The sequence below is a fragment of the Scyliorhinus torazame genome, chromosome 8, assembly GCF_047496885.1.
Source record: "Scyliorhinus torazame isolate Kashiwa2021f chromosome 8, sScyTor2.1, whole genome shotgun sequence".
NCBI classification, from domain to species: domain Eukaryota; kingdom Metazoa; phylum Chordata; class Chondrichthyes; order Carcharhiniformes; family Scyliorhinidae; genus Scyliorhinus; species Scyliorhinus torazame.
The window spans coordinates 145032855-145046060 of record NC_092714.1 but is presented as its reverse complement, the minus strand read 5'-3'; the positions used below and the strand labels follow the sequence as shown (position 1 = coordinate 145046060).

The 13206-nt window shown below is 49.1% G+C and overlaps 1 protein-coding gene across 2 annotated transcripts in view; it reads right to left on the bottom strand.

Annotated features, from left to right (window-relative positions):
- LOC140428172 (TSC22 domain family protein 1-like) overlaps positions 1-13206 on the bottom strand; it is a 260710-nt gene that overhangs the window by 71076 nt on the left and 176428 nt on the right. The window lies entirely within an intron of this gene.

Genomic DNA, 13206 nt, shown 5'->3' with positions numbered 1-13206 from the left:
TGACCACCAACTGTAAAAGCCCCTGCAGTGCACAGCATTGCTTTCTTACCTGACAAATTCTAAGAATTCAGCACCAGGCTGTGCTTTCTCTTTTGTCCCAAACCATCCATGGGTTTATGTAAAGTGACAGATTGCACAGAGACAAATTACAACTGCCTATACAATATGATTTCAAAATCGGTCAGTCATAAACAACAGAGAACAGCTGGAAAGACAGAGATACCAAACATTAATTATTGCAAATTTAATCCACTGAATCAGATTTTAAAATTGATCTCAGCAGCATAGTTTTGTTTTGCCATTCTGGCCCCTGCCAAAGGACAGATGTAGCTCTAAAAATGTTAGTGGACTAAGGATTTGCATTTGACATGAACAGCAAAATCCTATAAAACAAGGCACGATCAGGAGGACCTATTAGCATCAATTCACACAACATGGCTCAATGTGATCAGTTCAAACAAATACTAAGGTACTATATGACCTTGTTACCATTATTAGTTGTACTTCAGTCCATAAATACAGTCCTCAGCAGCTAAATTCACTAAGGTTACCTTCAATATCATGCCATTAAAACTAGCCTTGAACATGGGACTGTGTAGATTTTGTGCAATTGCTAAGTGGCTTCTCCAACTGACTTCCAACATACTATACCTGTATTTATTAAAATTAGTCATTTTGAGTGTAGAATTTACTTCAAAAGCAATATCCCTGCCAACACAATAGTGTTATTGTGGTTGAAGTGTTGACCAAGTAATAAATTTAAGGAAACACTGTGCACGGCTACCGTCTATTACGTGCCAATTATTTCAAGGGAATTAAACTAGAGTTATAAATTCACATTAAACACATTGAACACAGTACTTGGTGACATAGCAGGTTGGTGTACCAACATGTTGTGCCACAGAGCAATGAGGCTAGAGTCTGTACGTAATGTTCTCAATCTTATCTGGCTAATCTTGATTAATAAGAGGATCAGGGGTTATGGGGAGAAGGCAGGTGAATGGGGATGAGAAAATATCAGCCATGATTGAATGGCGGAGCAGACTCGATGGGCCGAGTGGCCTATTTCTGCTCCTATGTCTTATGGTCTCAATCACAATCAAATTAACTAGAGATCAGACATTTTCTGTAAACCGTTCTCCCTATAAAACATTGGCTTGAACAGTGGCATGAACGGAAAACTGGTGCAGCACTTGTTATGCATATCCTCCCCAAATCTCAACACAAATTATATATAAAATGCAATATATTTGACTCCTTGTGCTCAGTAACTGGTAATTCTGATGCACTAGAAATAACATTTGTACTTTGGCTATTTGCACCACTTCCACAATTTCATTTCTCGCTCCATAACATTTTACAGTTCCGATTGAAATACTCCAATAATTAGTGTCATTATCCAAGTCACGACCAGATGCATCCTAGCATTTGGGGCCTTTGTTGGATGGCGGTTACACTGCAGCAAGGTCGGCCAAATCGTAACAGTGAACTGAAGTATAAACTGCAACATCCTTTAAAAATGTGAAAAGAAGAATATTAAATGGACCCAACAAATGCAATAATAGTTAATAGCTCCAGTTGCGGAGCGAGTACCTGCCAAACATCCTCCTGTTCTTTAATACAACAACTTGCATCAATACAGTATCTTTAATGTATGAAATGTCCTAATGTGCTTCACAGGAATTCATAGAATCGCTACAGTGCAGAAGACCATTCGACCCATCGAGTCTGCACTGGCCCTTGGAAAGAGCACCCTACTTAAGACCACACCTCCACCCTAATCCCGTAACCCAGTCACCCCACCTAACCTTTTGAACACTAAGGGGCAATTTAGCCAATCCACCTAACCTGCACATCTTTGGACTGTGGGAGAGAACCCGAGCACCCAGAGGAAACCCATTCAGACATGGGGAGAAAGCGCAAACTCCAAGTAGACCGTCATCCGAGGCTGGAATTGAACGTCGGGTCCCTGGAGCTGTGAGGTAGCAGTGCTAATCACTGTGCCGCCCACAACATTAATAAAATTTGACAAGTTATCCAAGAAGATATCTATGCTTGGTACAAGTAACTAGGTTTGACCGAAAAGATAGATTATAAGAATGTTTCAAAAGAGGAGACAGGCAAGGTGGTTTGAAAAGAAAAATACCACAGATGCTAGAAATCTGAAATAAAAACAGTGCTGGAAATCTCATGGCTGCATCTGTGGAGTGAGAATGAGTTGTAGATGAGGGACGGTCTGGGATAGATGAGAGGGCAGGAGAGATTAAATAAAAAAGATGTCAAGGAACAAAAGACAAAGCTAGTGAGCATGGTTCTAATTAAGAAACAAAGCACTGGTCCAGTGTTAATAGCAGAATAAAGGTCAGCTCTCAGAACAAAAATGTTAAAATATGATACAGACTGGCATGTTGGGGGGGGGGGGAGAGGAACAGAGAGGAGAGTCGGGGGGAGGAAGAGAAAACAAATCAAAATGGCAGACTCATGATCTGAAGTTGTTGAATTCTAAGTAGAGTTCAGAAGACTGAAATGCCTAATCAGTAGATGAGGTGCTGTTCCAATAGTTTGCTTTGAGCATCACTGAACATTCAAGCAAATCGAGGGCAGAAATGTGAACATGAGAGCAAGACAGCGAATTTGAAATGACAAGCAACCAGAAGGTCAGGGTCATGCTTGCAAATGGAGCAGAGATAGTCTTCAAAGCAGTCACCCAGTCTGCGTTTGGTCTCCCCAATGAAGAGACGACAATATTGTGAGCTGAAAATACAGCAGACTAAATTGAAAGATTGATGTACCTTCAATCCACAGAGAGGCAGCGAGAGCGAGTGAACATAAGGCTTTATTAGTCATGAACTTGCCGAGCCAGAGTCAGTAGTACAGATGAATGCTGCCCAGAAGAGGCCAGCCTATATATGCCCCAGCGTGTGCAGAGCCAGAGGCGGAGCCATACCGGGGTTACAGTACATAGAACATAGAACATAGAAAATACAGCACAGAACAGGCCCTTCGGCCCACGATGTTGTGCCGAACCTTTGTCCTAGATTAATCATAGATTATCATTGAATTTACAGTGCAGAAGGAGGCCATTCGGCCCTTTGAGTCTGCACCGGCTCTTGGAAAGAGCACCCTACCCAAACTCAACACCTTCACCCAACACCAAGGGCAATTTGGACATTAAGGGCAATTTATCATTGGCCAATTCACCTAACCTGCACATCTTTGGATTGTGGGAGGAAACCGGAGCACCCGGAGGAAACCCACGCAGACACGGGGAGGACGTGCAGACTCCGCACAGTCAGTGACCCAAGCCGGAATCGAACCTGGGACCCTGGAGCTGTGAAGCAATTGTGCTATCCACAATGCTACCGTGCTGCCCTTGAGAACAAATAAATCTACACTATATCATTTAACCGTAATCCATGTACCTATCCAATAGCTGCTTGAAGGTCCCTAATGTTTCCGACTCAACTACTTCCACAGGCAGTGCATTCCATGCCCCCACTACTCTCTGGGTAAAGAACCTACCTCTGATATCCCTCCTATATCTTGGAAGCAGTTCATATCACCGCTTCCAGGTCATAGGTCACAGGTTATGGTATCATGCATGCATTATGGCGAATACATTCACCACGTTCACCCCCTGTTAAAAAAATAAAGTCCAGCGGGGGTAACGTGGAATCATTACATATTCAGTCTATCTGGAGGCCGGATCGTTCTCTTCGACCTCCGCAGCTCTGGCGGTGCAGCGGGCACAGTTGTCGCAGGTGGTGACTCCAGGGGCGTTGTGTCTGGAGCTTGAGCCTCAGTCCGGGATGTCGGAGAAGGTTGGGGTGCGGGGATAGGGTGGGGGGTGATGGGTGGCGACAGTGTCGGCGCGGGACAATACAAGAGACCCGGGGGGGGGGGGGGGGCGTATGGGGCGTTGTGAGTGGCGGTGGGCAGCCGGGGGGGGAGAGGGGATGTAGGCGGGGATGGGGGAACCTGCTGGCGGCAGGTCCCGTAGGGAGACCGTATCTTGCCGTCCGTTCTGGTGCGCGATGTAGACCTACTGGGGATTAGCGTGGAACAGCTGGACCCTCTCGACCAGGGGGCCGGTCTTGTGGCTCCTCATGTGCCTCCGGGGAAGGACTGGTCCCGGAGTTTTCAGCCAAGGTGGAAGTGAGACCCCGGAGATGGACTTCCCGGGAAAGATAAACAAACGATCATGAGGGGTCTCGTTCGTGGACGTGCAGAGGAGCGATCTGATGGAGTGGAGGGCATCAGGGGGGACCTCCTGCCAGCGGGGGATTGGGAGACTTCTAGACCCAAGGGCCAGAAGAACGGCCTTCGGCACCGTCACGTTCTCCCTCCCCACCTGCCCATTTCCCTGCGGGTTATAGCTCGTAGTCCTGCTCGAGGCGATGCCTTTGTTGAGCAGGTACAGACGCAGCTCATCGCTCATGAACGATGTGCTCTGGTCACCGTGGAGGTAGGCAGGGAAACCGAACAGCGTGAAGATGCTGTGCAGTTCCTTTATTGCGGTGGCTGAGGTCATGTCAGGGCAGGGGACGGCGAAGGGGAAGCGGGAGTACTCATCGATGACGGTGAGAAAGTATATATTCCGGTTGGCGGAGGGGAGGGGCCCTTTGAAATCGATGCTTAGGCGCTCAAAGGGCCGGGAGGCCTTTACCAGGTGGGTCTTGTCTGGCCGGTAGAAGTGCGGTTTGCACCCGCGCAGACTTGGCAGTCCCTGGTCATGGCCTTGACCTCCTCGGAGGAGAAGGGCAGATTGCGGGCCTTAATGAAGTGGGTAAGCCGGGTGACCCTCGGGTGGCAGAGGTCATTGTGGATAGCCTGAAGTCGGTCATCTGCGCGCTGGCGCATGTGCCGCGGGACAGGGCATCTGCCGGCTCGTTGAGCTTCCCAGGACGATACTTGGTATCGTAGTTGTAGGTGGAGAGTTTGATCCTCCACCTCAAGATTGTCATTTTTTATTTTGCCCCGTTGTGCGTTGTCAAACATGAAGGCTACCGATCGTTGGTCGGTGACGAGGGTAAACCTCCTACTGGCTAGGTAGTGCCTCCAGTGCCGCACGGCTTCCACTATGGCTTGTGCTTCCTTCTCGACCGAAAGGCGCTGAATTTCGGAAGCGTGGAAGGTCCTAGAGAAAAATGCTACTGGCCTGCCCGCCTGGTTGAGTGTGGCAACCAGTGCGACGTCTGACGCGTCGCTCTCTACCTGAAAAGGGATGGACTCATCCACTGCGTGTATTGCGGCCTTGGTGATATCAGCCTTGATGCGGCTGAAGGCCAAGCGGGCCTCATCCATCAGGGGGAAACTGGTGGTTTGAATCAGTGGGCGGGCTTTGTCCGCATAGTTGGGGACCCACTGGGCGTAGCACGAGAACAGCCCCAAGCATCGTTTTAGGGCCTTGAGGCTGTGGGGTGGGGTGAGTTGTGAGGGGGCGCATGCGGTGGGGTCGGACCCTAGGACTCCGTTCTCCACGACGTACCCGAGGATGGCCAGTCGGGTAGTACGGAAGACCACTTTTCTTTGTTGTATGCAAGGTTGAGGGATTGGGCGTCTTGGAGGAACCTCTGAAGGTTGGCGTCATGGTCCTGCTGGTCATGGCCGCAGATGGTCACGTTGTCCAGGTACAGGTATGTCATCCACCAACCGTACGGTCTACTATTCGGTCCATCGTGCTCTGAAAGACCGAAGCCCCATTAGTAACGCCGAAGGGGACTCTGAGGAAGTGGAAGAGTCGGCCGGCTGCTTCAAAGGCAGTGTAGTGGCGCTCTTCTTCCGGCTGGATTGGGAGCTGGTGGTAGGCCACCTTCAGATCGACTGTGGAGAACACACGGTACTGTGCGATCATGTTGACCATCTCCGCTATGCGGGGGAGGGGATACGCATCCAGATGTGTGAACCGGTTAATCGTCTGGCTGTAGTCCACAACCATCCACTTCTTTTCCCTGATCCGGACGACCACCACTTGCGCTCTCCAGGGGCTGTTACTGGCCTCGATGATCCCCTCACTCAACAGTCGCTGGACCTCTGACTTGATAAATACCATGTCTAGCGAGCTGTACCGCCTGCTCCTGGTGGCAATGGACTTACAGTCCGGAGTGAGGTTCGCAAAGTGTGAGGAGGCGGGGGGGGGAAGAGACACGGACCTTGAAGGTCGCGAGACTGCATACTGAGAGTGGGGGCAAGGGTCCGCTGAACTGTAAGGTCAGGCTTCGGTGATTACACTGAAAATTCAATGCGAGCAGTAGGGGGGGGCGTAGAGTTGGGGGGAGGACGTAGAGCTTGAAACGGGTATACTCTGCACCCTGTATCGCGAGGTTGACGATACATTAGCCCCGGATCTGGACCGCATGAGACCCGGAGGCAAGGGAGATTGTTTGTGAGGTGGGGTAGGTGTGGAGGGAGCAGCGCCTTACTGTGTCGGGGTGGACAAAGCTCTCCGTGCTCCCGGAGTCGAAAAGGCAGGGGGTCTCGTGCCCGTTGACCCGGACGACCATCATGGAGTTCCTCAGTGGTTTCGGCTGCGACTGGTCGAGGATCACCGCGCCCAGCTGTCGGTAGCCTGCACGGTCGGTGGAGTCACAAGATGGCGCCCCCCATGTGTCACACGTGTCAGACGGGGTCGAAGATGGCGACTAAGGTGGCTGCCCCCATCGGTTGCAAGTGTTGGTCGGTGCTGGGGCCGGCAGCCAAGATGGCGGCCCCCACGATGCCGATGACGTGTCAGGGGAGGGCGTTCCGGGCAGGCACGCTGCCACATTGCAGGGTCTGTGGGGCTGCGAGTCCATGGGTCGGGCCTGGTGAGTTTTCGACTTCTGGGCCTTAGATCGGCCCAGACAGACTCTCGCGTAGTGCCCCTTTTACCCGCAGTCGCTGCACTTCACCGTGCGGGCTGGGCAGCGCTGCCGGGGGTAGCATTGCAGTTCTCCGGGCTGGGCTGGCAGACGCACGGCGCAGGCGGATCCGACGGGGACCGTGACGAGTGTGTCCAGGATGGGGTCGCCAGGCCCGGGCCCGCGGGGAACGCGCGGAGGTTCTGGTAGGCCACCTCAAGCGATGTCGCTAGCTTTACCGTGTCCCGCAGGTCGTAGGTCCCGTTTTCCAGCAGGCGCTGCCTGATATAGTTCGAGCGGACCCCCACCACATAAGTGTCCCGGATCTGTGAGTTCATAAGCTCCTCCGCTGTCACATCTCGGTAGCTGCAGTTTCTTGCGAGTAGGGTCAGGGTTTACAGATATTCGTCTAACGATTCTCCGGTGCATTGACGGTGAGTAGTGAGATGGTGCCTAGTGAACGCCTCGTTCACGGGCTTCACGAAGTGCGCCTTGAGCGTTGCGACCACTTCCTCATACGTGGCCGCTTTCGCAATCATTACCGAGATTCGATGGCTCACCAGAGTGTGGAGGAGTCGCGGTTTGAGGGTCTCCGAGGGAGCCGTTGCGGAGGAGTCGATGTAGGCTTTGAAGCATCAAAGCCAATGTTCAAATATTTCCTTGGCTTCGGACGCGCGGGCGTCGAGTTCGAGCCTGTCTGGCTTTAGAGCGGCTTCCATGGTGCTGTCTATGACTAATAAATTGATGTACCTTCAATCCACAGAGGGGAGCGAGAGCGAGTGAACATAAGGCTTTATTAGTCATGAACTTGCCTGGCCAGAGTCAGTAGTACAGATGAATGGCGCCCACAAGAGGCCGGCCTATATATGCCCCGGTGTGGGGGGGGCCAGAGGCGGAGCCATACCGGGGTTATAGTACAGTACCTGGAAGCAGTTCATATCACCACTTCCAGGTCATAGGTCACAGGTTATGGTATCATGCATGCATTATGGTGAATACATTCACCACAAAGATGTACAAGTAAACCACTGCTTGTAGGAAAGTAGTGTTTGGAGCCTTGGACAGCGAGAGAGATCAGGTAAAAAGGGCAGGTGTTACACCTGCAATTGCATGGGAAGGTGCCGTGTGAAGGGGACGATGTGTTGGGGGAAGGCGGGTGCAGAAATCTGTGGTTATGGATAAAAGAAGACATGTCAGAAGTGTCGTTGCGGAAGGTAGCAATATCAGAACAGGTATGACGGAGATGGAGAAACTGAGAGAATGGAATGGAGTCCTTACAGGAAGCTGAATGTGAGGAGCTGTAGTCGAGGTAGCTGTGGGAGTGAGTGGGCTTATAATGAATATTAGTAGGCAGTCTATCCCCAGAAATGGCGACAGAGAAATTGAGGAAGGTAGGGAAAATGCTCGGGATGGACCATGTCAATGTGAGAGATGGGTGAAGGGTTCAAATTGGAAGCAAACTTGATGGTTTTTCCAGTTCTGGGTGATGCACTGGAAAATTATTTGGAGGAAGGAGCCAGTGTAGGACGGAACAAGAATGTCCCACAAATCCCACAAAAAGACAGGCAAAACTTGGGCTCACATGAGTACCCATAACAACATCTTTTATTTGAAAGAAGTGAGGCAAGTTAAAGGAGAAATTGTTCAACAAGAGAACAAGCTCAGCCAGGTGGAGCAGCATGGTGGTGGCTGGTGACTGTTTGGGCCTCTGTTCAAGAAATGGAGAGCCTGGAGACCATTCCTGTGGGGGATGGACGTATAAAGAGATTGGATATCCAGAGCGGTGTATACTACGATCTACTTTGGTATGGGGTTTAGGAAATCTGGACAAAAGTGCTGCATAATCACAAATAAAGTTCCCAATATAAAACAATTAAAGTCAGGAAAAGTGAATGGCAAGTTAAAGTGAATCCTTTGTCAGAACAGAGTGTACATAATTGAAACGCTAACCTAATTTTCCATTACAGATGCTCTCAAACCGATAAGTTCTAACTAGAATGACCAGGACAGCAGAAACATGGGGACAACATCCCTCCAAGCCGTGCAACATCCTGATTTTGAAATATATCACCATTCCTTTGTCACAATCCTAGAATGCCCTCCATAACGGAGAGGTACTTTTTCTACATGGATTGCAGCAATTCAAGGCAAAGACTACCACTTTCTCAAGAACAATTACAGATGGATAATAACTGTTAGGCCTTGTCAGCAATACCCATACCAATAAATGATTTTTTTAAAAATCTGTAGTTTATTCACATATATGATTACATTCTAAATTATGGGCAGCACGGTGGCACAGTGGTCAGCATTGCTGCCTCACGGCGAGGACCTGGTTTTGATCCCGGCTCTGGGTCACTGCCCGTGTGGAGTTTGCACATTCTCCCAGTGTTTGCGTGGGTTTTGCCCCCACAACCCAAAGATGTGCAGGGTAGGTGGATTGGCCATGCTAAATTGCCCCCTAATTGGAAAAAATGCATTGGGTACTCTATATTAAAATAATAATGATTACATTCTGAATTAAATTTGTAGCAAAGATCCATTTAACGAGGGCCAAAATGCAAAATTAAATTTTTGGAAGAGACATTGGGATAAGGTTGCAAGCTTACAATCGTGTGTGCTCGTTGTGTGGCATAGAGTCTGTAGTACAGACACACAAACATCAATTGTTCACCTTGTGCTAGAGGCTCAAACCTTCAGCCTTGGAAGCAAAAGGAGTCGAGCAATCAGACAACGGACCTTGACAGAAGCTACGAGGTCCCTGTACTAGTGTTAAAGTTCAGGTGGGAAGCAAACCTTTCTGCTGCTGTGGGAAAATGCTGGTTGGAATAGAAGCCACTTAAAGAGAAAATGAGGAGCAAAAGTGGTATTATAATAATAATCTTTATTGTCACAAGTAGTCTTACATCAACACTGCAATGAAGTTACTGTGAAAAGCCCCTAGTCGCCACATTCCAGTGCCTGTTCGGGTACACTGAGGGAGAATTTGGAATATCCAATTCACCCAACAGCACATCTTTTGGGACTTGTGGGAGGAAACTGGAGCAACTGGAGAAAACCCACGCAGACAAGGGAGGGCGTGCAGACTCCGCAGAGACAATGACCCAAGTCCGGAATCGAACCTGGGACCCTGGAGCTGTGAAGCAACAGTGCTACCCACTGTGCTACCGTGGTAGAGGGAAAAATGGGGGTGGGGTACGGTGGTTAGCACTGCTGCCTCAAAGCACCAGGGACCCAGGTTCAATCCCAGTCTTCAGTGACTGAAGAGTTTGCATATTCTCCCCGTGTCTGTGTGGGTTTCCTTCCACAGTTCAAATATGTGGTTAGGTGAGGTTATGGGGAATGGGTGGGGGAGTGCGCCTGGTTAGGGCATTCTGTTAGAGGGTTGGTAGTCTCGATAGGCAAAATGGCGTCCTTCTGTACTGTAGGGATCCTATGGAACAGTCACTAACGATGAGGATCAATTCTCCACTTTCCATTAGAATAGACTTCTTAAACAAGTAGCTGCTTTTTTAAAAGAAAAAATAGTCACATTAATCAAGAAAAGGAGCGAAAGCAACTAAGAGAGGAGCATTGCAGGTACGGGTGAGAGTATCAAAATAGAATTACAGATCATGGCCTATCCATTGTAAATGGGTGTCAGCGAGTTTAGTATTTTAAATTTGAAGTAGAACTGTTGGGGCAACTGTTCAGAATACAACTGGACCAGATCCATAGAATCTGCCTCCTTAAATATGGAAGTTAGTAAATTTACTGGGTGCTTTTGCTCACTTTTAATAATGAAATATTGGGCAGACTGAAGTCATTGCTTTTGCTCCCCACTCCAAATTATATTCCTCGTCTTCCGACTCCATCCTTCTTCCCTGGCCACAGTCTGATTAAATCAGTTTGTTCTCTACTGTGGTGCCAACCTTTGGTCCAAAGAGGAGCTTCCAACATATTCGCACCATCACCAAGGCTGCCTATTCTCATATCATTGCTCAAATTTTCTCTCATCTCTGCACGTGCTGCTGAAACCTTCATTGGTGCCTCCATTTCATCTAGCTTTGATTATTCCAAAGCACGTCAGGCTGGTCTCCCAAATTCTACCGTCCGTAAACTTCAGGTCACCCAAAACCCTGCTGCCCCTGTCTTAACTAACACTAGGTCATGTTCTCTTATCACCCCATTGCTTGCTGACCTATAATGGCACCTGGTCAATCAGGATTTAATTTAAAAATTCTCACTGTTTTCAAATCTTCCCATGGCCTTGCCCCTCCCTATTTCTGTCATCTCCTCCAAACCCATAACCCTTAGGAGATTTCTGCACTCCTCTAACTCTGGCCTCTTGTGCATTCTCTATAATAACTGCTGCACCATTGTTGACTGTGCCTTCATTTGCCTAGGCCCCAAGCTCTGGAATACCCTCCCTGGACTGTTCTACCTTGCTTTCCTCCTTTAAGACACTCCTAAACACCTCCTCTTTGACAAAAACATTCAGTCACCTAACCCAATACCTCATGTGGCTCAGTTTCATACTTTAAAAAAAAAAAATCTTTATTGTCACAAGTAGGCTCACATTAACACGGCAGTGAAGTTATTGTGAAAAGCCCCTAGTCGCCACTTTCCAGCGCCTGTTTGGGTACGCATAGGGAGAATTCAGAATGTCCAAATTACCTAAGCACATCTTTCGGGACTTGTGGGAGGAAACTGGAGCACCCGGAGGAAACCTACGCAGACATGGGGAGAACTTGCAGACTCCGCATAGACCGTGACCCAAGCGGGGAATCGAACCTGGGACCCTGGTGCTGTGAAGCAACAGTGCTAACCATGGTGCTACCGTGCCGCCCATAATGCTCCTATTAAGCACCATGGGACAAAAGGTGCTCTATAAACTAATTTGGCGTTGAGCTGAATAATGACAGGGGCAGGTTCAGGGAATTGAGGAACGAGCTGGGGGAAGGGGAAAAAAAAAAGGGCAGCAGGGATTTGTGCAATGGAGGAGGAAGGGAATTTGGAATTTCTTCCCCAGTCAACGAGATATTGTGCGCAATCTAATGGAAAGGTTTCTCAGTGTCATTTGTGGCGGGATTTGCTTGGAATTTCCTGCCGACTCGATCTTCAAGTTTCCCACCGCTATCTAACCACGTAGTCACTTTTATGGGCCCTGGGGCGCTTCCCCCTTGGTCAAGCCCAGGCTTCGAATTAATTTCATCATTGGGGAGCTGCACTCGCTGGCCAGACCGGCTCCTCAGATATCAAGCCACCATTTTGAAAGGGTGCTTCAATCTCTAATGGTCTTCTGCACTGCCCACACCTCTCTTCTTCTCTCCCCCCCCCCCCCCCCCTCCCCCTCCCCACCCATAGGGAATGCCACCCCCCACACAGGAGCAATGCCCCAGCCCCCACCCCCAAGTGATAGCATCCGCTTATGGAGTTGCTGAGGGCCCACCCCTTTTCAGAGCTTCGCCATGCCCTCTTTCAGGCCCCCCAGCCTTTCAGAGGCTCCTTCACACCCACTGCAGCCCTACACATCCTCCTTTCAAGGACACAGGCTCCTCAGGTCCTGACCCTTGGCGGTGCAACCCTGGCAGTACTCCTCCCGGTTCTGCACTGCCAAGGTGCCAGGGGCCACTCTGCCCTATCCCTGACCACCCAGGGCTTCCGATAGCCCTGGATACGCAATGATGCCTGGTCCACTTTTGTATGAACCAGTACTAATCGATGCCTGTGTGACTGCTCGCTGGGGAGCCGGATAGTTGATGGGAGGCAGTTAGATAGGGGATCCTTCCCATTAATAGGATGGAGATTGGTTGGTGATGGGGAGGGGGGGGTGAAAAAGGAGAAAAACCTGTACAAACTGTATAGTTGATTGTTGGGAAGAATGTTTCCCAGGTTGTTTATTTGCTGTAACCTACTTTGATACAAGATTGAATAAAATGCGTTTTTTAAAAAAGGATGGAGATTAATTGGTGATTATTGGTTTCTCGCCACGCCATGGCGGGATTCAGATCTCGCCAACGGAGCGGGCTGGTTAGATCGGAAACTACTCAGCCCCTAGCTCGGTTCCCGATTTCAAACAAGTCAACCGAAAACAATTTACACATGGCGTGTATGGGCTTTTCAACAATTTTCAAGTTGGTCTACATTTTTAGCCCCGTCGAAACATTATTTTTTTCAATATGAAGACAACTTCTGAATGCAAAATTCCTGGATTTAAACTTGTAAAGCTTGAATTCTTACTTTGCTATATTGTTTACATTGCAAATTCAGTTTGAGATTTTGTTCCAGCGTAAATAATGAATTATCAATAATGTACTGAAGTAGGTGGAACAGCAGAAAAGTACAGCTGGAGGTAGCACCAACAGGGGCAAGGGCAAAATACTGG